The sequence below is a fragment of the Schistocerca cancellata genome, chromosome 4 (assembly GCF_023864275.1).
Source record: "Schistocerca cancellata isolate TAMUIC-IGC-003103 chromosome 4, iqSchCanc2.1, whole genome shotgun sequence".
Taxonomy (NCBI): Eukaryota; Metazoa; Arthropoda; class Insecta; order Orthoptera; family Acrididae; genus Schistocerca; species Schistocerca cancellata.
In genome coordinates, this window is record NC_064629.1 from 172,107,801 (window position 1) to 172,133,683 (window position 25,883).

Consider the following 25,883-nt stretch of genomic DNA (forward strand, 5'->3'; position numbering starts at 1 on the left):
ACAGTCTAATGCCACTGTCAATACCGTCAACCAGATCGTTTATGTAAATCGTAAAAAGCAGCGGACCTATTACGCTGCCCTGGAGTACACCTGATGTTACGCTTGTTTCTGTTGAAGTCTCCCCATTCAGGACGACATACTGCTCTCTGTCTGCTAGAAAACATTCTATCCAACCGCATATGTCATCCGATTGACCGTAAGCGCGCACTTTTGGAGCAAGCGACAGTGCGGAACTGAGTCGAACGCCTTTCGAAGGTCGAGGAATATGGCATCAACCAGGGAGCCGGTATCTAGAGCCTGTTGTATATCATGCACAAAGAGGGCCAGCTGTGTCTCGCATGACCTCTGTTTCCTGAAACCGTGCTGGTTTCTGCAGATGAGCTTCTCAGAGTCTAGAAAGGTCATTTATGTCTGAACACAAAATATGTCCCATGATTCTACAACAAACCGATCTCAGTGAAATTGGCCGGTAATTATGTACATCCGATTTGCTACCCTTTTTATAGACTGCTATGACCTGGGCCTTCTTCCAGTCCCGTGGAACTTTCGGCTGTTCCAGTGATCTCTGATAGATGATGGATAAGAATGTTGCTATATTTGTAGCACAGTCAACATAAAATCTTACAGGGATACCGTCTGGGCCAGATGCCTTCCTGGCGTCTAAGGATCCCAACTGCTTTACAATTCCAGATACACTAAACACTATGTCAGCCATCCTTGCGTTTGAAAGGGGGAATGGTGCTGCAGTCCTCTACCGTAAACGAGTTTTTGAAAGCTAGGTTTAGAATTTTGGCCTTCTGTTTATCATCATCCGCTACGTTACCCGTACTGTCAGCAAGAGAAGATATTGAATTATTTCTAGCGTTCATAGATTTTACGTACGACCAAAATTTTTTGGGGTTATTTTTAGAATCTGCAGATAAAATATTGCTTTCAAATTCGTTAAAAGAATCTCTCATAGACCTTTTGACAGCAGCTTTCATTTCGCATAATTACTGTTTGTCAGCGGGGCAGGGACTACTTTTGAAATGACTGTGCAAAATTCTCTGCTTTCTCAGCAACTTCCTAATATGTTTGTTGGACCACGGTGGATCCTTTCCCATCCCTATATTTTTGCTAGGCACATATTTCTCTAGCACGTTATGCATAATTCTTTTAAATTTCGACCAAAGATGCTCAATATTTTTGTGTCACGCGCTGAATGCTTGGAGCTGACTATGAAGATATTCATTAATAACACTGTTATTTGCTTTCCCAAACAAGAAAACTCTACGCTGTTTCTTTGGTTTTTTTGCAACTTCCACTGGCATAGAAGCCACAACATTATGGTCGCTAATACCTATTTCTATATAAACTTCTTCAAAAAGATCAGGTCTGTTTGTCGCCAAGATATCTAACATGTTTCGACATAGAGTTGGTTTTCTAACCAATTGCTCGAGGTTGTATGTTCAGAGCGGTCCTAGAATAAATTCACACGAGTCCTTGCTTCTGCCCCCTGTGATAAACGTGTAATTTTCCCAGTCATTGGACGCCAGATTAAAGTCTCCACCTATAACTAATGGATAATTTGGATATTTATTTCCTAAGTACCCAAGACTTTCCCTGAAACGTTCTGCGACGTTTGTTGCGGATGCTGGTGGTCTATAAAACATCCTAATACAATGGTCACTCCTTGTGTGTTTGACAGCTTTATCCAGACTATTTCACAGTCTGACCCAGTATCGATCTCAACTGCGTTTAAACAGCTTTTTACTGCAATGAACACACCACGTCCCATAGCATCAGTCCTATCCTTCCTAAACATTGTCCAATTCAAATGGTTCAAATAGCTCTAAGCACTATGGGACTTAACATATGAGGTCATTAGTCCCCTAGACTTAGAATTACTTAAACCTAACTAACCTAAGGACATCACACACATCCATTCCCGAGGCAGGATTCGAACCTGCGACCGTAGCAGCAGCGCGGTTCCGGACTGGAGCGCGTAGAACCGCTCGGCCACAGCGACCGGCTCATTGTCCAATCCGAGTTCAAAATTTCACTGCCATTTATGTCCGGTTTCATCCAGCTTTCGATACCTAATACAATATTGGCATTACTACTTTTTAATTCTGAGAGTAACTCGGGGGTCTTGCTACAGACACTTCGACAATTTACTAATATGAGATTTAGCATATTTAAATCCTTTAGAATGACCTGTTTAGGCAAACTATCAATTTTTACAGTTGGAATACCCACATCATTGTCATGACATGGTAATTTTTCAGGCCAACGGTTTTGTTTTCCGTGGGGAGGAACCTAATCTAAAAAACTCTATGTGCACGCCACAATTACTGTGCTACCCATGTAGCTGCTTCCTGCGTGTAGTGCACCCCTGATCTATGGAGGGGCGTCCTACAACCTTCCACCCCATAGCGCAGGTCGAGGAATCTACAACCATTTTTGTCACAGAGTCGACGTAGCCTCTCGTTTAGGTTCTCCACTCGACTCCAGACCAGAGGACCCCGGTCCACCCTGGGTACGATGCTGCAAATCGTCAGCTTGGCTTCCACAGCTCGAGAGATGGAAGCCGCCTTCGCCAATTTAGCCAGCAGTCGATAGGACCCAAGGATTTCCTCGGAACTCCGACGACTGGCATCGTTGGTGCCGACATGTGCAACAATCTGCAGCTGGCTGCAACCCGCACGCTCGATAGCCGCCGGAAGAGCCTCTTTCACATTCCGGACAAGACCCCCCGGCAAGCACACCGAGTGAACGTTGGACTTCTTCCCCGCCATAGACACTATGTTCCTGAGGGGCTCCATCACCCGCCTAACATTGGAGCTCCCAATATCTAACAAACCCCTATCCTCACGTGCCTGTTCAGACCTTGCTGAAGGAGCGGCCACTGTCCTGGCAGAAGGTGATCCGGCTCAGCCTCCCCCCCCCCCCCCCCGTCACCCGTCCCTCCTAGCATCAGGTAGCACACTGAATCTTTGGCAAAGTGCATGGGATATGGCAGGAACCTGCGTCCCCCATGCAGCCTTCGCCTTGAGGCTCGAGACCTCGACAGAATCCGCCACCCACACTGGGGTGGGAGGGACCGGCCGGCTCAGTAGCACCTGAGATCGGCGCAGGGAGCTGTGACATCCCCCCCCCCCCCCAGCACATCTAGTACAGCAGAGGCTGCCCCAGGCACCCCATCCCCGCCGCACTTCAAGCTGGCACTCTAATATGTGATTTACTATAAGAAACTTAAAGAAACCTACTGCCACACAAGGTAACAGCTACACTCTAGTTGGCAGAAAGGACACTCAACAATGAAAAACAATAAAAATATATGGTAGAAGCTAGATCTGGTGCTTATTTTCCTGCTAGGGGCTACCTAGCGAATCCTAAAGAAAAAAATCAGTGACCTACAGTAAACTGCTAGGGCCTGTCTACTGAATATTATGAACGAATTAAACAGTAACCTACGGTAAACTACACCTACTGATTATCCCTCGTATTTATAATGTAAACAAACGTTTATGTACAATCGAAAATGACCTAGTAAAACTACAAAAACTGCTGCCTGGTGGAAGTAATAATTTTTCGTAACTGTTTTTTCTGTGCACAAACTGAAAGTAAAGCCTTTAGTAGTACTTTGAAATTGATTAAAATTTTAAAGCAAATATTTCTTTTAAGGCAAAGTTACGAACTGCTTATAATGTTTAGTAAACAACAGTAAATACTAAACAAATTTTAAATAATGTTTATGTAACAGTTTGTACTATATACCCTCTCTTGTATTTATGTATTATTTGTTCTCTTATATAGGTACACTCTCATGTGGGTGTTCTCAGTGTTATCCAAGCTCCATGTAACACAGATAGTTTTCTATGGTGATACATGTTTTGGCAAAAGGTAACTAATCTTGTTCTTTCGTGAATAAATTGAAATGATATTCTTTATCTTTATATTGCTGTTTATGTAGAGTATTGCTGTTGTGATTTGTTTGCAAATTTTGTTTCTCATCCAACGCTGTTTGAGGTGTTACGGATATTTCACTAATGTATACCTAACAGGAAACATCACTGAAACCTGGGGCATGTGTAAAGCAATCACCGATATTAAGTATAAGTGTCTTATTAAACTTCTCTTTCTGTTTTTACTTATGTGACTTTTGTAGAACTATGTTCTTTGATGTAGTATCTATGTAAATGCTTTATTCATTATTTACTATAATTTATGTAATTGTAATTAATCTACGTACGTAATTTCAAAATTAATATGCTGTAACACAATGGAAATGTTAAAATTTTATTTGTAATACTGGTTCATGCATAGGGAGAGTAGGTTTGTAATTATGTAAAACATGCAGGAAAGCCCCTCCCCTCTGCAACGAAACTAGCTTAGCGGGAATAGAATAGGTGGAAAATGGTTCAAATTGCTCTGAGCACTATGGGACTTAACATCTGAGGTCATCAGTCCCCTAGAACTTAGAACTACTTAAGCCTAACTAACCTAAGGACATCACACACATCCGTTCCCGAGGCAGGATTCGAACCTGCGACCGTAGCGTTCGTGAGGTTCCAGGCTGAAGCGCCTAGAACCGCTCGGCAGAAAAGGTGGAATTTGCGGCCGAACTGCAAGCTTCTGTTGCAGCAAGGGTCAGTCAGTGGCTGCCACACAGAGTGTTCGTATCTTGTGATAATAATGTACACTCCTGGAAATTGAAATAAGAACACCGTGAATTCATTGTCCCAGGAAGGGGAAACTTTATTGACACATTCCTGGGGTCAGATACATCACATGATCACACTGACAGAACCACAGGCACATAGACACAGGCAACAGAGCATGCACAATGTCGACACTAGTACAGTGTATATCCACCTTTCGCAGCAATGCAGCCTGCTATTCTCCCATGGAGACGATCGTAGAGATGCTGGATGTAGTCCTGTGGAACGGCTTGCCATGCCATTTCCACCTGGCGCCTCAGTTGGACCAGCGTTCGTGCTGGACGTGCAGACCGCGTGAGACGACGCTTCATCCAGTCCCAAACATGCTCAATGGGGGACAGATCCGGAGATCTTGCTGGCCAGGGTAGTTGACTTACACCTTCTAGAGCACGTTGGGTGGCACGGGATACATGCGGACGTGCATTGTCCTGTTGGAACAGCAAGTTCCCTTGCCGGTCTAGGAATGGTAGAACGATGGGTTCGATGACGGTTTGGATGTACCGTGCACTATTCAGCGTCCCCTCGACGATCACCAGTGGTGTACGGCCAGTGTAGGAGATCGCTCCCCACACCATGATGCCGGGTGTTGGCCCTGTGTGCCTCGGTCGTATGCAGTCCTGATTGTGGCGCTCACCTGCACGGCGCCAAACACGCATACGACCATCACTGGCACCAAGGCAGAAGCGACTCTCATCGCTGAAGACGACACGTCTCCATTCGTCCCTCCATTCACGCCTGTCGCGACACCACTGGAGGCGGGCTGCACGATGTTGGGGCGTGAGCGGAAGACGGCCTAACGGTGTGCGGGACCGTAGCCCAGCTTCATGGAGACGGTTGCGAATGGTCCTCGCCGATACCCCAGGAGCAACAGTGTCCCTAATTTGCTGGGAAGTGGCGGTGCGGTCCCCTACGGCACTGCGTAGGATCCTACGGTCTTGGCGTGCATCCGTGCGTCGCTGCGGTCCGGTCCCAGGTCGACGGGCACGTGCACCTTCCGCCGACCACTGGCGACAACATCGATGTACTGTGGAGACCTCACGCCCCACGTGTTGAGCAATTCGGCGGTACGTCCACCCGGCCTCCCGCATGCCCACTATACGCCCTCGCTCAAAGTCCGTCAACTGCACATACGGTTCACGTCCACGCTGTCGCGGCATGCTACCAGTGTTAAAGACTGCGATGGAGCTCCGTATGCCACGGCAAACTGGCTGACACTGACGGCGGCGGTGCACAAATGCTGCGCAGCTAGCGCCATTCGACGGCCAACACCGCGGTTCTTGGTGTGTCCGCTGTGCCGTGCGTGTGATCATTGCTTGTACAGCCCTCTCGCAGTGTCCGGAGCAAGTATGGTGGGTCTGACACACCTGTGTCAATGTGTTCTTTTTTCCATTTCCAGGAGTGTATAATTTGGCTTATTATTCATGGCTTACTTTGGCTGGCTCTATACTACGAATATTCGACGCTGAGAAGAGAGTTTACAGAGCTAGTTATACAGCAAGAGCTATGGATAGTTTTGCCGCATTTGTTGAATAGCACAGGAGACTGACATTGCCACGACCTTCATCTCAAATTACCAACTGAATACTGTATGGCTGCATGGAGCACTTACGAGGTTTCTTTTTCAGTAATAAGTTTTTGTTCTGTAAACTTTGTGTAGAGCATCCGTATTTTATCCTTAGTCGTTTACCCAGGCGGGTTACTATCTCATGTGCTACTATACTTCCAAGTATCCTATTTTATTGAGCTGAAAAGTCATTTCAGAAAACTTTCACTACAGTTAATAAACTTTGTGAAGTGGTAAATTATTAAGTGAGCGTGAATTTCAAAGAACTCCACGTATTTTTCATAAAAGGGTAATTAATGTTTCACCAAAGTTCAATCGCCAAGAAAAGATTTAAATTGTCCAGCATAAAGATTGTTCTTATTGGACTATCAGAACGGTATTAATACAGTTACCTGCAAAAACTGTGATGATTCATAATAGTTACTGTCTAGTAGACTTTGAAGAGCCAACGTAAGGATTAATTATTGTGCAGGTTTCGAAGTAACAGTGTTTATAATTTCATGAGTATATAGTTACTTATGTTTCTCATATTGTGTTGTGACCAAAGTGATCAGCCTTGATCTGAGTCTACTGATAGATGATTGGTTTCTGCGTCCCCTTGCTAATAGTTGAGCCAGATTTAAATTTCACATTACAATAACAATAATCAAGAAATGCCACTTTTAGTCTTACAACGTGTGTGTACTATAGTAAGTAAATAGCTACAACTACTCAAACTGCGCTAGATTAGGTATCACATGTCCCATCTGAGCTAAATAGTATAAGGAAGTGAAGGCTAACTGAGAATACAAATAACAGTCAGCACAAAAATACATTTACTCGAAAACTACTTCAATGGTAGTAATTTCCAATAACTAAACAGACAAAAGAAACCGTTGAGTAAGTTATTAATGCTCCACCATTAGTAATCATTTACCTATGATTATTATTACGTTCAAACTGTAATTTAAAGGTAGTAAATGTTATTGAGAGCCAGTTATTGTCGGCCGGCCGCGGTGACCGTGCGGTTCTAGGCGCTCCAGTCCGGAGCCGCGCTGCTGCTATGGTCGCAGGTTCGAATCCTGCATCGGGCATGGATGTGTGTGATGTCCTTAGGTTAGGTAGGTTTAAGTAGTTCTAAGTTCTAGGGGACTAATGACCACAGCAGTTGAGTCCCATAGTGCTCAGAGCCATTTGACCCATTTTTGACCCAGTTATTGTCTAAACGTGCTTATACTCCTCCTGTGTACGTCATGTCCAACCACTGGTACATTACTTACTAAACTGCATTACTGCTTTGTATCTTACCAGCAGAACAGAATTTCAGTATGAAGTGAAGTCAGTCCCAGTAATTAAGTTTCTTTATGAGCCATGCTAGTAGTTGGTATAACTTTGGCTGATTAGGCTCGCGTGCGTTTATTTTTACGTAAATGCAGTTTACTTTATTACTAATAGAATCCTAGTTGGATTCCCGTTTGAACTGCTGCTGCCTCCCTTGACCAGAACTCTTTAGAGAAACAAAAACAGTCCGATACCTTTGCATTACGGACTATCACGGTCAACATGAGTAACATTATCTGTGAATCACAAATTCAACAATGCATGAGCTGTGTCACGACCGCTGAACATTCCACGGTCCACTGTTCGGAAAGTGGCGCGAACGGTTGTGAAATGGTATCTCCAGTGCGGTTCCAGTCTGTCGTGGCTGCTGTGAGCAATTTTTGTAATCTGGTACGTAATTAACAAATGTTACCCCCCTCATGCGGAAACAAAAGTGTTTCTCATTCAGTTATTTATTCGTTATTTCTCTCCCGCAAGTAGTTACAAATGTTTCCTAAATTTTCATTCCGCTATGATCACTCTTTCTTGATGAGGGCCCCTTAAGTGGCGTAAGTTTAATTATAACCAACCGGTACTTTCCTTAGGGAGTCATTTGCCCTCAACTTACCAATCGGCATTCAGTTTCGCGGTAGGCACTGGTCATAACGTTCTGGTTCATCAGTTCACTTACTTTTCTTTAAACACTCTTTTGTGCTTCTTCTACCAGTAAGTATGTTTGCGATAATAAGTTACTTCTTTTTATAAAAGTGTAACACTAATCTTTACATTAATATTGCAGCATTCCTGCAATATGGCTCAGTGATGTGGAGCGATTCGTGACCAAGAGAAATTCACAAAATTGCAGAATTCGTTTACTGGTGGTTGTTGTTGTTGTGGTCTTCAGTCCAGAGACTGGTTTGATGCAGCTCTCCAAGCTACTCTGTCTTGTGCTTGCTTCTTCATCTCCCAGGACCTACTACGACCTACATCCTTCTGAATCTGTTTAGTGTATTCATCTCTTGGTCTCCCTCTACGATTTTTACCTTCCGCGCTGCCCTCCAATACTAAATTGGTGATCGCTTGATGCCTCAGAACATGTCCTACCAACCGATCCCGTCTTCTTGTCAAGTTGTGCCACAAATTTCTCTTCTCTCCAATTCTATTCAGTACCTCCTCATTAGCTATGTGATCTACCCATTTATTCTTCAGCATTCTTCTGTAGCACCACATTTCGAAAGCTTCTATTCTCTTCTTGTCTAAACTATTTATCGTCCACGTTTCACTTCCATACATGGCTACACTCTATACAAATGCTTTCAGAAATGACTTGCTGACACTTAAATCTATACTCGATGTTAAAAAATTTCTCTTCTTCAGAAACGCTTTCCTTGCCATTGCCAGTCTACAATTTATATCAAAAATGGTTCAAATGGCTCTGACCACTATGGGACTTAACTTCTAAGGTCATCAGTCCCCTAGAACTTATAACTACTTAAACCTAACTAACCTAAGGACATCACACACATCCATGCCCGAGGCAGGATTCGAACCTGCGACCGTAGCGGTCGTGCAGTTCCAGACTGTAGCGTCTAGAACCGCTCGGCCACCCCGGCCGGCTACATTTTATATCCTCTCTACTTCGTCCATCATCAGTTATTTTGCTCCCCAAATAGCAAAACTCCTTTACTACTTTAAGCGTCTCATTTCTTAATCTAATTCCCTCAGCATCACCCGACTTAATTCGACTACATTCCATTATCGTCGTTTTGCTTTTTTTTATGTTCATCTTATATCCTCCTTTCAAGATACTGTTCATTCCGTTCAGCTGCTCTTCCAGGTCCTTTGCTGGCTCTGACAGAATTACAATGTCAACAGCGAACATCAAAGTTTTTATTTCTTCTCCATGGGTCCGCCGCTCGTGGTCTCGCGGTAGCGTTCTCGCTTCTCGAGCATGGGGTCCCGGGTTCGATTCCCGGCGGGGTCAGGGATTTTCACCTGCCTCGAGATGACTGGGTGTTTGTGTTGTCCTGATCATTTCATCATCATCCACGAAAGTAGCGAAATTGGACTGTGCAAAAGATTGGGTAATTGTACGGGCGCTGATAACCACGCAGTTGAGCGCCCCACAAACCAAACATCATCATCATCATCTTCTCCATGGATTTTAATTCCTACTCCGAATTTTCCTTTTGTTTCCTTTACTGCTTGCTCAATATACAGATTGAATAACATCGGGGATAGGCTACGACCTTGTGTCACTCCGTTCCCAACCACTGATTCCCTTTCATGTCCCTCGACTCTTATAACTGCCATCTGGTATCTGTAGTAAATAGCCTTTCGCTCCCTGTATTTTTCCGCTGCCACCTTTACTGGCGGTAAAGGCAGTTTAGCGCGAGGAATGGAGTTCGGGTGTCGAGCAGGCGAAAGGTGGGGAGCTGTTATGAGCCAGTGCAAGTACGTCTGGAACAGGGTGCAGCAACAGCTCCTGCAGCGGTGTGAGACAGGAAGCGACGTACCGTGGGCCGGAACGTGTGTCCGGCCGGTTCCGATAAATTACGTGAGGCGCCACAGCGGGGGTGCCATTGTCCGCAGGTAGAGGCGCTGGCGCCCACACCGCCCACGCACCTCAGCCACGCCTGCACCTAGCCGCGCCGGGTCACAATACTGCTCGCGTCTTACATCTGCCTGCGCTGAAAGCACAGCCACAGACACATTTCTAGCTCTCTAGCGATCAAGCGGTGTCTGTCAGTGTACCAGCATCATTTTCCTCCTTCCCCTGACACTAAAAATCAAACAAACACCGTCCGAACAGGCCCTGGAAGTCCAACGGTACCGACCGGGCGCCGTGTTGTGGGGCGGCTGGTGGAATTATATGTTTTTAATAATATTTTGTGTTTGTAATGTAGAAGCAGAAAAGATGCATTTCCCGGCCGATGCACCAATTGTGGGGCGGCTGTGGAATTTAATGTTGTTATATAAATGTTCCTATTATTTATGCTGTTGTTTTGCCGTTCTCAACACAGGCTCTCTAACCACAATTTTGGCAACCAGAAAGTGATTAGCAAAACGTGAAGCCTGTAATTAGAATTCCTAGTGCCCACTTCATCTGAGAAATACACTTATAGCTACAGCTTATAGCTCTGAGGAATTAGGAGATTGTCTGGGATTCATAATCAAAAACGATCGTGTAAAAACGTTCGCTATATTCTGAAAGTCACAGATGAAAAAAAAAAAGAAACCACACAATCCAACTACCAGAGCAGTTCAGAGTCTAATGCGCTGATGCAACTATAACTGTCCAAATTAAATGTTTAAGTGAATGCTCGCCATAATTTGATGATAATGTTCATCAAACGCCACGCTAAATAATGGTAGAATGTTTGTCCCGCGGCGGCACGTGAAAATACGACATACGCAAACTGAAGATAGATCATTAAAGTCATCCCAGAATTAACACTTCACTCGAAAACGATTTCATGGTTACGCGTATCCCGAGTAACTTAGTACGGCATCCGAGGCTGTTTCTAGCAATGATACCGACGCGACGCGACTCCTGACACAGGTGGTGCGCTATTCGGCATCTGGAGAGAACTGGGGCCTTTCTTCTTCGCGCAGCGTTCTTATATATAAAGCCACGGTGCGGACGGCTAAGGGAACGCCCGATCAAATCGGCTCTCCCGACTAGCCGCTGGGCTAGTAACGCACTACATTAAGTTATTGAATAAATCATTGCTTCCTTTGGTGATGGCCGATGAAGCTCTCAATTTAAATGTGCATTCAGCACATAGGTAAGTAGTCATAATAAAAGCCTGACGTGGCTAAGTTAAATATTTTGGGCGAGAGAATTAATTTAATTACACTACACGCAGTAGACGAGCTCTGAACTTGCCTTTTGGAGATACGCTATCGCTATAGTTTTATAGTTATTCAATTGAAACTTCTCACATCTTTATGATTATAGCGGATCTCCCTTCTACTTAAATTTAAACATCCTAGCCTTATTTATTCGCCTACTTAATCTATCTTTCTTCCTTAATTTTTAAGGCAAAAACCAGAAAATCTTGAATTTCAACAACAATTTTAATTTGTGAGATCCAGAATACTGTTTCTACTAAATTATTATGAAAAAGGAATCTAAATATAAATTTTTAAGGTCTCTAGCTCTTTTCTGTTGCGCCAATGATTTTTACAGAAAAACGTCCAAATTTTGAAAATGGTTAAAGTTATTGAACTGACATTGAACACATATTGATTTAGTATTATTCCTGACATGCTAGAACGTTTCAGGTTATTTACTTGATTTTTAAAGTATTGCGCAACATTTATGACGTCAGAGCTAGTTACAGCGGATTAGGCTGGCACACAACGGAAACACTTATGAGAATTTTATAAGGCGTGAGTAGGCTGCTTCCCCACAGTGTCATACTCTGCCCTTAGACGTCACCGGATGCGGATACGTAGGAGCATGTGGTCAGCACACCACTCTCCCGGCTGTTGTCAGTTTTCGTGGCCGGTGCCGCTACTTCTCTCTCAAGTAGATCCTCAATTGTCCTCACAAGGGCTGAGTGCACACCGCTTGCAACATCACTGGAGAGACACAGAGGATGGCCCAACAAAGAGCCAAGCCCGACAGCACTTTACTTCGGTGATCTGACGGGAACCGATGTTACCACTGCGGCAAGGCCATTGGCCTCCCCTGAAATTACTGGCCAATAAATTCACAAATGTGCAGAAACCAGATGGCAGTTATAGGAGTCGAGGGACATGAAAGGGAAGCAGTGGTTGGGAAGGGAGTGACACAGTGTTGTAGTCTCTCCCCGATGTTATTCAATCGGTATATTGAGCAAGCAGTAAAGGAAACAAAAGAAAAATTCGGAGAAGGTATTAAAATCCATGGAGAAGAAATAAAAACTTTGAGGTTCGCCGATGACATTGTGCAAGTAGGCTGTTGTTTTTATGTTGGTAACGCCACGTAGCGCTCTGTATGAAAATCACTGACTGTGCTGTGTGCAGTCTGCAGCTGGTTGGCATTGTTGAAATATTCGCTATTGTAGTGTTGGGCGGTTGATTGTGAACAGCGCGTAGCGTTTCGCAGTTGGAGGTAAGCCGCCAGCAGTCGTGGATGTGGGGAGAGAGATAACAGAATTTTGAGAGCGGACGATCTGGACGTGTGTCCATCAGAGAGAGTAAATTTGTAAGACTGGATGTCATGAACTGATATATATATATATATATATATATATATATATATATATATATATATATATATATATATATATATATATATACTGCCAGCTAAATAAAGGATTCTAACTACTGAAGGCACTAACTACTGATAGGCATATATATATATATATATATATATATATATATATATATATATATATATATATAATGACTTTTGAACACTATTAAGGTAGACACATAGTTTGTTCTCTATCAAAATCTTTCATTTGCTAAGTATGCTTATCAGTAGTTAGTGCCTTCAGTAGTTAGAATACTTTATTTAGCTGGCAGTATTGGCACTCGCTGTATTGCAGTAGTTCCAGTAACGAAAATATTTGTGACGTAAGTGATTCATGAAAGGTATAGGTTATTGTTAGTCAGGGCCATTCTTTTGTAGGGATCATTGAAAGTCAGATTGCGTTGCGCTAAAAAAAATATTGTGTGTCAGTTTAGTGTTGATCAGTATAAGTAAAGAGAGAAATGTCTGAGTACGTTAAGTTCTGCTCAGCTGTTTGAAAATCAAATAACGTAGGGGTTTACCAGCACAATCATTAATAAATTTTTCTAAAGGGACGTTTCAAATGTAATTTTGTCAGAGACAGCAAAGGACTTGGAAGAGCAGTTGAACGGAATGGACAGTGTCTTGAAAGGACGATGTAAGATGAACATCAACAAAAGCGAAACGAGGATAATGGAATGTAGTCGAATTAAGCCGGGTGATGCTGAGGGAATTAGATTAGGAAATGAGACACTTAAAGTAGTAAAGGAGTTTTGCTATTTGGGGAGCAAAATAACTGATGATGGACGAAGTAGAGAGGGTATAAAGTGTAGACTGGCAATGGCAAGGAAAGCGTTTCTGAAGAAGAGAAATTTGTTAACATTGAGTACAGATTTAAGTGTCAGGAAGTCGTTTCTGAAAGTATTTCTATGGAGTGTAGCCATGTATGGAAGTGAAACGTGGACGATAAATAGTCTGGACAAGAAGAGAATAGAAGCATTCGAAATGTAGTGCTACAGAAGAATGTTGAAGTTTATATGGGTTGATCACATAACTAATGAGGAGGTATTGAATACTATTGGGGAGAAGATGAGTTTGTGGCACAACTTGACTAGAAGAAGGGAGCGGTTGGCAGGACATGTTCTGAGACATCGAGGGATCATCAATTTAGTATTGGAGGGCAGCGTGGAGGGTAAAAATCGTAGAGGGAGACCAAGAGATGAATACACTAAGCAGATTCAGAAGGATGTAGGTTGCAGTAAGTACTGGGAGATGAAGAAGCTTGCACAGGATAGAGTACAATGGAGAGCTGCATCAAACCAGTCTCAGGATTGAAGACCACAAAAACAACAACATTTGAAACAAATCCATTAGACAACCAATATTTCACTGCTGTATCTACCTTAAAGAAATCGAAATGGCCAATGAATATCACTTTGCGGTGCAAACTGTACATATCATGAAGAATATATCTTTAATGTAGCTATCTATCAGTATCTTATACTGGAACAGAAACATTTACGTGTAGTAGATACACTTGTACATGTTGTACACTTCAAAAACGATAAGCGACATATTCATATAAACAAAATGTTACGCAGCAATAATTTCATAATCGGCTGTTTCTCTTCCATGATACAGGGCGACAATTATTGAACTATATGAAGAGAAATGTAAATTAGTTACAAACTACGGCGTGAACACACTTTATACGGCATGTAAACGTCACTACAGATGTTCGGATTTAGGTTATGACATGTTTGATATGCCTGCCATCGTACGCGATGATGTACGAAGCGCATTTTTTAAGTAAGGTCCGTTTTGTTGTCCTAGATAACAGAACGCAGCATGTCATTCTCAATGGAGAGAAGTCTTCCGAAGTAAGAGTGATTTCAGGTGTGCCGCAGGGGAGTGTCGTAGGACCGTTGCTATTCACAATATACATAAATGACCTTGTGGATGTCATAGAAAGTTCACTGAGGCTTTTGCGGATGATGCTGTGGTTTATCGAGAGGTTGTAACAACGGAAAATTGTACTGAAATTCAGAAGGATATGCAGCGAATTGACGCATGGTGCAGGGAATGGCAATTGAATCTCAATGTAGATAAGTGTAATGTGCTACGAATACACAGAAAGAAAGATCCCTTATCATTTAGCTACAATATAGCAGGTCAGCAACTGGAAGCAGTTAATTCCATAAATTATCCGGGAGTACGCATTAGGAGTGATTTAAAATGGAATGACCATATAAAATTAATCGTCGGTAAAGCAGATGCCAGACTGAGATTCATTGGAAGAATCCTAAGGAATTGCAATCCGAAAACAAAGGAAGTTGGTTACAGTACGATTGTACGCCCACTGCTTGAATACTGCTCAGCAGTGTGGGATCGGTACCAGATAGGGTTGATAGAAGAGATAGAGAAGATCCAACGGAGAGCAGCGCGCTTCGTTACAGGATCATTTAGTAATCGCGAAAGCGTTACGGAGATGATAGATAAACTCCAGTGGAAGACTCTGCAGGAGGGACGCTCAGTAGCTCGGTACGGGCTTTTGTTGAAGCTTTGAGAACACACCTTCACCGACGAGTCAAGCAGTATATAGCTCCCTCCTACGTATATCTCGCGAAGAGACCATGAGGATAAAATTAGAGAGATTAGAGCCCACACACAGGCATACCGACAATCCTTCTTTCCACGAACAATACGAGACTGGAATAGAAGGGAGAACCGATAGAGGTACCCTCCGCCACACACCGTCAGGTGGCTTGCGGAGTATGGATGTAGATGTAGATGTAGATGTAGACACGAGTAATTCGCTCGCATACCGCAACGATAGTGTGCGTCGTGTACCGGCATGCCTCTGAACAACTGCGGTCAGTTTCAGCTCTGTAGCTAACCTGTACGGTTCTGTTCTGTGCTTTCAAAATGTTTAAGGCTATCAACTCGCCCGCCGCGTGTGAGGTTCGTTCAGTGATATGGTTTTTGTCCGCAAGGAACCTGTGTACTCCAGAAATTCATCGACAGACTTGCGAAGTGTACGGTGATGGTGTTATGAGTGAAAGCATAGTGCATAAGTGGGTACGAGAATTCAAAGATGGCCGTGACAACGTCCATGGTGAGGACAGCTCCGGTCGCCCTTCTTTGATTACAGACGATTTGGTGGCTTCAGCTGAAGCGAGGATTCGTGAGAACAGGCGCTTCACAATAACAGGTCTCTCAAACGAATTTCCTGACGTGCCGAGATCAGTGCTTTACAATATTGTTTCTGAACACCTCAAGTTTAGAAAACTTTGCTCCCGTTGGGTCCCGAAACTCCTAACAAAGGACCACAAAAACCAAAGATTTGAGTGTGCGATGAAGTTCTTGACTCGTTATCACGAAGAAGGTGACGGCTTCTTGAGTCAGATCGTAACTGGAGACGAAACATGGGTTTCGCATATCACGCCCGAATCGAAGCAACAGAGCATGGAATGGCGGCACACACACTCGCCTGTAAAGGTGAATGCTAAAAAGACTCTGTTCCAGCGCAAAATCATGGCCTCGCTGTTTTGGGATAGGCACAGTTGACTTCATGCAACGAGGAACCACTATCAATGCAGAAGCATACTGCCAAACCGTGAGAAAGCTACGAAGGACGATTCAAAACAAAAGACGCGGCGTGCTGACAAAGGGAATTGTCCTTCTCCATGACAATGGAGAAGGACAGGTCAGACCCACGAGTTATTGGACAGTTTTGGCTGGGAAGTTTTAGACCACCCACCCTACTGTTTGATCTTGCGCCGAGCGATTACCATCTGTTCCTCCACCTCAAACAACACCTCAGTGCCAACCGTTACAATGATGACGACGACGTGAAAACGGCAGTGAACTGTTGGTTATCGGAGCAGGCGGCAAGTTTTTATGAAGAGGGTATTTTAAAACTGGTTGAGAGGTATGATATGTGTTTGAACAAACTTGCCAACTATGTCGAAAAATAGAGTGAAGTATGTACTTTCTGAAAAAAAATTACTTTTTTGAAATAACCTTTTGTTGTGTACTTATGTCCAAACGGACCTTACTTAAAAAACACGCCTCGTAGACGAATAGCGAAATTCTGCAGGACCCGCTGAAGTGTCGGAGCATCGATGCTGTCGATGACCTCCTGAATGGCTGCTTTCAGCTCAGCAATGGTTTTGGAGTTATTGCTGTGCATCTTGTCTTTAATATAGCCCCACAAAACGGAGTCACATGTGTTTAGAACCGGGGAATACGGCGGCCAATCGAGGCCCATATCAGTGGCCTCTGGATACCCCACAGCCAGAAGGCTGTCCCCAAAGTGCTCCTCCAGGACAACAAACACTCTCCTGCTTCGATGGGTTCGAGCTCCGTCTTGCATGAACCACATCTTGTCGAAATCAGGGTCGCTTTGAACAATAGGGATGAAATAATCTTCCAAAACCTTCACGTACCGTTCGGTAGTCACCGCGCCATCAAGGAATATCCCACCGATTATTCTATGCCTGGACATTGCACACTACACAGTCACACATTGAGGGTGAAGAGACTTCTCGATCGAAAATTAGGATTCTCACTCCCCAAATGTGCCAATTTTGCTTATTGACGAACATTTTGACGCGCAAATGGCTGACAACGACAAGATGCGTGCGCATGCGCATTCTAATTCCCATCATGCCGCGCGGCCAACAGTGCAGTTTGAGCGTCCTAACGCAAACCGTTCAGAAGTTATGACGATTTTATTTGATACAGTTCAATAATTGTCACCCTGTCTATTATGCACACATTACCACTGTTAAGGAAGTCGAGTTCAGCAGGACTAACGGTCGAGAATTTCGACAGTACATATATCTTGCAGTCCTACATATGAACCGGTATCGTTGCTACATGTTCGGTTGGTGATGCGTTTTGCTCTAAACATCAGATGGCGCTGCTCTTTCTCCTAACCGATTGCCTTATGGTGCATACTGCGCTTCCCATACTCTTCAAGTTCTGTAGCGTGGAATCCCTGCTCTCACGTATTACAGTAAGTCAATCACAAGCAAAAAATATATGTACTGATTCTTCTTTTTTCTCACATTTTGTTCCGAAGGCAGCGACTGCGATGTTGACTCTCCAGCGATTTAGCACCAGCTGAAAGCTTCTTAGAGAGTTTTTCAGCCTTTATAATACGCCTCCCTGCTGAGTCAGCTGAGATTTGTCATCTCTCGTGCTGAATCAGGGATTGCACAATCACATTCTACAGAAACGCCACTTTACCATAGATACCAAGCATGAACAATGGTACACCTAAGCAAGGTGAGACACTTGTTTTTTTCCGAGGGAAAGACAAGAAAAAGCTTATTGAAACTTACAGAGGCTTACTGCATTCAGTTGGTTCTTCTCCCGACTGTAAGGCTCTACAACACAGGTGTACAATACACGGCTCGCGAGCCCCTACTCCACATGCAGCCCGTTACGTCTCACGATGTGCTCCTCAGGAGAATCTTTGAAGAATGATCAGCTCCATATTTTTCGACATAATTCTACACTACTGGCCATTAAAATTGCTACACCACGAAGATGACGTGCTACAGACGCGAAATTTAATCGACAGGAAGAAGATGCAGTGATATGCAAATGATTAGCTTTTCAGAGCATTAACACAACGTAGGCGGCAGTGGCGACACTTACAACGTGCTGACATGAGGAAAGTTTCCAACCGATTTCTCATACACAGACAGCAGTTGACCGGCGTTGCCTGATGAAACGTTGTTTCGATGCCTCGTGTAAGGAGGGGAAATGCGTACCATCACGTTTCCGACTTTGATAAAGGTCGGATTGTAGCCTATCGCGATTGCGGTTTATCGTACCGCGACATTGCTGCTCGCGTTGGTAGAGATCCAATGACTGTTAGCAGAATATGGAATCGGTGGGTTCAGGAGAGTAATACGAAACGCCGTGCTTGATCCGAACGGCCTCGTATCCCTAGCAGTCAAGATCACAGGCATCTTATCTGCATCGCTGTAACGGATCGTGCCGCCACGTCTAGATCCCTGAGTCGACAGATGGGGACGTTTACAAGACAACAACCATCTGCACGAACAGTTCGACGACGTTTGCAGCAGCATGGACTATCAGCTCGGAGACCGTGGCTGCGGTTACCCTTGAAGCTGCATCGCAGACAGGAGCGCCCTCGATGGTGTACTCGACGACGAACCTGGGTGCACGAATGACAAAACGTCATTTTTTCGGATGAATCCAGGTTCTGTTTACAGCGTCGTGATGGTCGCATCCGTGTTTGGCGACATCACGGTGAACGCACATTGGAAGCGTGTATTCGTCATCGCCATACTGGCGTATCACCCGGCGTGATGGTATGGGGTGCCATTGGTTACACGTCTCGGTCACCTCTTGTTCGCATTGACGGCACTTTGAACAGTGGCCGTTACATTTCAGATGTGTTACGACCTGTGGCTCTACCCTTCATTCGACCCCTGCGGAACCCTACATTTCAGCAGATAATGCACGACCGCATGTTGCTGGTCCTGTACGGGCCTTTCTGGATACAGAAAATGTTCGACTGCTGCGCTGGCCAGCACATTCTCCAGATCTCTCACCAACTGAAAAGTCTGGTCAATGGTGGCCGAGCAACTGGCTCGTCACAATACGCCAGTCACTACTTTTGATTAACTGTGGTATCGTGTTGAAACTGCATGGGCAGCTGTACCTGTACACACCATCCAAGTTCTGTTTGACTTAATGCCCAGGCGTATCAAGGCCGTTATTACGGCCATAGGTGGTTGTTCTGGGTTCTGATTTCTCAGGATCTACGCACCCAAATTGCGTGAAAATGTAATCACATGTCAGTTCTAGTATAATATATTTGTCCAATGAATACCCGTTTATCATCTGCATTTCTTCTTGGAGTAGCAATTTCAATGGTCAATAGTGTATGATTTTGTTAGATGAATCTATTATAATAATAAGTTTAGATATCATTTAAGAATTCTTTGACTTATTAGCAATGGGCCATCGGCCTTGACGCAGTGATAACACCGGTTCCCGTCAGACCACTGAAGTTAAGCGCTGTCAGGCTGAGCTAGCTCTTGGTCCAGTCTGCAGAGCGCTGTTGGCGAGCGGGGTGCACTCAGCCCTTGTGAGGCAAACTGAGCAGCTACTTGATTGAGAAGTAGCGGCTCCCGACTCGGAAACTGACATACGGCCGGGAGAGCGGTGTGCTGACCACATGCCCCTCCATATCCGCATCCAGTGACGCCTATGGTCTGAGGATGACACGGCGGCCGGTCGGTACCGTCGGGCCTTCATGGCCTGTTCGAGAGAAGTTTAGTTTTAGTTATCAGCAATGGCAGTCTCTGCGACAGCTAGGTTAAAATATGTTCACATTATTAAACTTATTAGTAATGGAAGAGCTTGAGAGACAAGACAGCAGTGCAAATGCACTGCTAATACACACACACACACACACACACACACACACACTGCATGTGACTGTTGTCGTTTCAACTTGCTTGTGGGGTGTTTCCAGCACCTAAAGGCTGTTGGAAGAGCAAAAACTGCCAGGGTATTGTACTATAGGGTGTGCGGCCTGTAGTCGAGTCTTCTCACAATATTAGAATTTAATTTCTGTCGAATGTTTATAGCTTACCGTTACTACTGAGTCATACATACGCCTATGTATTTGTTATACTCTTGTGGAGTTAATGTTGCTGACGCAGAAGAAGAAAATTATTGTCCTTTGTTAGAAGTTAAAATTCAGGTGTCTCGAGACGAACATGCCGCTTTACTTACAGTGTATCAATTACTATGCGCCCTCTGCTTTTGTATGTGCGTGGGCGGTAAACTACTAGTTTTAATTATTAATATTCGCTTCAAGGTGGTCAGAAAGAAAGGGTGACATCAACCGCAAGAGAAAAATTGTGTCCGAACGCAAATTATTTAATATGGAGTGGACAGATAAGTACTTTTTATGCTGTACAACGGTAAAGCACTTCGTATCATTGGCCGCCAATCAATCACAGATATAAGGGAATATTATATCAGACGTCATTTGAATAAAAAAAATGCTGATTTGGCGAAGTTGAATGATAATGAGAGAAAAATCAAGGCGTAAAATTGGCTAAAATCTTTGCCTAGTCAACATCAACTTTTCAAGAAAGCAAAAACAGAGAGTGAAGTGGCTACAAAACTAAGGTTCTTAATTTCTAAAGAAATTGCTGATATCTCTACAAACCTTCACGACTAGTTAAGAAAGGAAGCTGAGGAATTCAAATACTATTCATTAACAATGGGTGACAATACCGACGTAAATGATACTACAGCTTTTCGTTCTCATGTGTAGTGTTGATAATTTCAATATCACAGAACAACAGGCAGGATTTTGTTCCACGAAAGGGCGAACCGCCGGTGGAGACATCTCCAACGAACTGGTAGAATGTGTCACGAAGAAACTGGATTTGACTTTTGAAAATACTGCAGCCATTTGCATCTGCGAATCACGTTCTATGTGTGGAAAGAAGATTGGTGCAGCATCACCACTGGAAGAATATGCCGAAAAAAAAGGTAAATTCCTCTGTACTGTTCATCAAAAAGTGTTTTACAGCAAAGTTCTGGGGTATGACCATATCATGTAAACTTTGGTTTCTGTTATCAACTACATCCGATATAGATGGCTTAAACCTCGAACATTTCGTGGATTTCTTGAAGAAAAAATGAGCATGAAATTCGGGGGTTTATTGTATCATACGGACGTTCGTTGACTAAGTCGTGCGAAAGTACTGCAGCGATTTCTTGAACTAAGAGAGGAAATATTTCATTACATTAAAACCGTTCCAAAACACTTCCTTAAATTGAAAAATGAAGATTGGATCAATGATGTATTTTCTAAGTGATATGACGGATCACTTAAAAGAGCTGAACTCGGAACTACAGCGAAAGTCACTATTGGCAACAGTACGTGCTTTCAAAATAAAACTTGCACTCTTCAAAAACTAATTGTTGAAAGGAGACATGACCCATTTTTCAACCTGCAAAATAAATTTTTAAGATGAACATGTTGTGCTAGGAAGGAAATTTTCTCGTGACGTTGGTAAATTAATTAAAGAATTCGACAAAAGCTGTGTTGTCAAAAGAGGAGGAAATCATGTTCAACATGGCTGAAGATCCTGCTTCTGTAATCCCGGAAGGGATACCTGTGGTCTTACAACTGGAGATCATGGAAATCCAGTGTTCTCCACGGTACAAAACCAAGCACAGAGAATATGATCTTCTTGATATCTATAACAGCTTGGACAAAAATAAATTCAATGTCCTAAGAAATGCAACAACAATAGCATTCGTCATGAAACTTTCTGGCAGATTAAAACTGTGTGTCGGACCGAGACTCGAACTCGGGAACTTTGCCTTTCGCGGGAAAGTGCTTTACCAACTGAGCTACCCAAGCACGACTCACGCCCCGTCGTCACAGCTTTAATTCCGCCAGTACCTCGTCTCCTACCTTCCAAACTTTACAGAAGCTCTCCTGTGAACCTTGAAGAAATGGCACTCCTGAAAGAAAGGATATTGCGGAGACATGTCTTAGCCACAGCCTGGGGGATGTTTCCAGAATGAGATTTTCACTCTGCAGCGGAGTGTGGCTAAGCCATGTCTCCGCAATATCCTTTCTTTCAGGAGTGCCAGTTCTTCAAGGTTCACAGGAGAGCTTCTGTTAAGTTTGGAAGGTTGGAGACGAGGTACTGGCAGAAGTAAAGCTGTGAGGACGGGGCGTGAGTCGTGCTTGGGTAGCTTAGTTGGTCTGCCGTCACGGTAGCTCAGCGTGTTTGGTCAGAGGGTTAGCTGCCCTCTTTAATAAAAAAAACTGAGTGAATGGATCAATAACGAACTTCAGCAGGCGTCAGGTGACGTCCGCCACGAACAATTGAAACGAACAAACTGAGATTAAAAAAAAAAAAAAATCAACAACGAACAAAATGAAAAAAAAAGTTGGTAGAGCACTTGCCCGCCAAAGGCAAAGGTCCCGAGTTCGAGTCGCGGTCCGGGATACAGTTTTAACCTGCCAGGAAATTTGAAAATTATAGATATTTGAAAAAATATCAGTTTTTGGACCCCTATTTCTTGCCGAAAAAAATTCTAAATATCAACATAATAAAATAGGCTACGACGAACTGAAAATAACTCAATTTGCTTCAAGGGAGACTAAAAATCATTAAAACGTGATGAAAATTGTAGCGTGGGCGACGACAACCATGCTGACAAACATAGTTTTGATAAAAACGCGTTTCAAGTTTGATAAGTATTTATCATACAAAGAAAAGGAATATGGACAACGCTTGAAACCTTCGAGATATCATCGATGCCTGGTCCATAAAACTATCGCCCCGCCGAGTGGATGGCCGCTTTCTACTACTTTCACCTGATAAGCCCTCATTTTCGTCATCAGAGCAGTTTTCGTAGCTGAGCGCACCGCCACTGGCGTCTGTATCTTCACAGAATCGGCGCATTTCATCGCCGATTTTGATTTGAAGGGCATTTGCCACGGGAATTAATGCAGTGTGGCCTACATTAAATAGACATACGGCCAAATATGAAGCAATCTTGACAATTTCGCTTCGGCTGGTTGTTATTTTTGGAGCCCATCACCAAACGAGAATATTGAAACTCTCGTTCACATTTTGAGTAAAACCGCCCAAACAACGCTCCAGCAAATCAGGTTTACTCAAATCGGTACAAATAGGAATGATGGCATCAATAACGAGTTGTGGAAATGGCGTTTTGTGTTTATAACTTTCCAATTCACCGTCTGCTTTAGCAGCAAACGCTCACAGATTTGTTACCTTTTGGAGTTCGAGCATAACATTTTGGGTAATAATTTTTCACTGTATACAGGGTGGCCCATTGATCGTGACTGGGCCAAATATCTCACGAAATAAGCGTCAAACGAAAAAAACTACAAAGAACGAAACTTGCCTAGCTTGAAGAGGGAAATCAAATGGCGCTATGGTTGGCCAGCTAGATGGCGCTGCCATAGGTCAAACGGATATCAACTGCGTTTTTTTAAATAGGAACCCCCATTTTTTATTATATATTCCTGTAGTACGTAAAGAAATATGAATTTTTTAGTTGGACCACTTTTTTCGCTTTGTGATAGATGGCGCTGAAATAGACACAAACATATGACTCACAATTTTAGACGAACAGTTGGTAACAGGTAAGTTTTTTAAATTAAAATACAGAACGTAGGTACGTTTGAACCTTTTTTCGGTTTTCCCAATGTGATACATGTACCTTTGTGAACTTATCATTTCTGAGAACACATGCTGCTACAGCGTGATTATCTGTAAATGCCACATTAATGCAATAAATGCTCAAAATGATGTCCAACAACCTCAATTCATTTAGTAATACGTGTAACGACATTCCTCTCAACAGCGAGTAGTTCGCCTTCCGTAATGTTCGCACATGCATTGACAACGCGCTGACGCATGTTGTCAGGCGTTGTCGGTGGATCACGATAGCAAATATCCTTCAACTTTCCCCACAGAAAGAAATCCGGGGACGTCAGATCCGGTGAACGTGCGGGCCACGGTATGGTGCTTCGACGACCAATCCACCTGTCATGAAATATGCTATTCAATACCGCTTCAATCGCACGCGAGCTATGTGCCGGACATCCATCATGTTGGAAGTACATCACCATTCTGTCATGCAGTGAAACATCTTGTAGTAAAATCGGTAGAACATTACGTAGGAAATCAGCATACATTGCACCATTTAGATTGCCATCGATAAAATGGGGGCCAATTATCCTTCCTCCCATAATGCCGCACCATACGTTAACCCGCCAAGGTCGCTGATGTTCCACTTGTCGCAGCCATCGTGGACTCCGTTGTCCAATAGTGGATATTATGCCGATTTACAATACCACTGTTACGTTCAAAGTCGTCGCCATGCAATTCCTGGTTCATAGAGATATGGTACGGGTGCAATCGATGTTGATGTAGCATTCTCAACACCGACGTTTTTGAGATTCCCGATTCTCGCGCAATTTGTCTGCTGCTGATGTGCGGATTAGCCGCGACAGAAGCTAAAACACCTACTTGGGCATCATCATTTGTTGCAGGTCGTGGTTGACGTTTCGCATGTGGCTCAACGCTTCCTGCTTCCTTAAATAACGTAACTATCCGGCGAACGGCCCGGACACTTGGATGATGTCGTCCAGGATACCGAGCAGCATACATAGCACACGGCCGTTGGGCATTTTGTTCACAATAGCCATACATCAACAAGATATCGACCTTTTCCGCAACTGGTAAACGGTCCATTTTAACACGGGTAATGTATCACGAAACAAATAGCGTCCGCACTGGCGGAATGTTACCTATACGTTTATGACTATTACAGCGCCATCTATCACAAACCGAAAAAAGTGGTCTAACTAAAACATTCGTATTTCTTTACGTACTACACGAATATGTAATCAAAAATGGGGGTTCCTGTTTTAAAGAACGTAGTTGAGATCAGTTTGACCTATGGCAGCGCCATCTAGCGGGCCTATCATAGCGCCATCTGGTTTCCTCCTTGAAGCTAGACGAGTTTCGTTCTTTGTAGTTTTTTCGTTTGATGCTTATTTCGTGAGATATTTGGCACGGTCACTATCGAATTCCGTAATAAAAGAATTCGAGTTTTTTCGCCCTTTATTGTGTCTTTCCCCCTTAACAGACGTGGTGGTGCTTCTTCTTATTCGAGTAGCTCCTATTTTGGCATCACGGGGCTGACTGCACCCCGACTCAGTCCTCCCACCAAGAAAAAATCCCTGGAATTACCGGGAATCGATCCTTGGTCCTCCGCTTCGTAGACAGCCACGCTGAAGATTCAGCTATGGTAGTGGTCACTGCAGCTAACGCTCTGGAATATACTTTTAGCGCTCCGCTGTTTAAATACTTACGCAAATTCGACTTACATCACAAGTACCAGCCCAGTTTTTGTAGACGCCAACACTGTTCTAATTGAGGTAACTGATTACATGAAATATGACTTAGAGATCTTTAGGGCCTCAATAGTGACTGAAGACAAGCATTTTATAGATTAAGTTCGACATAAT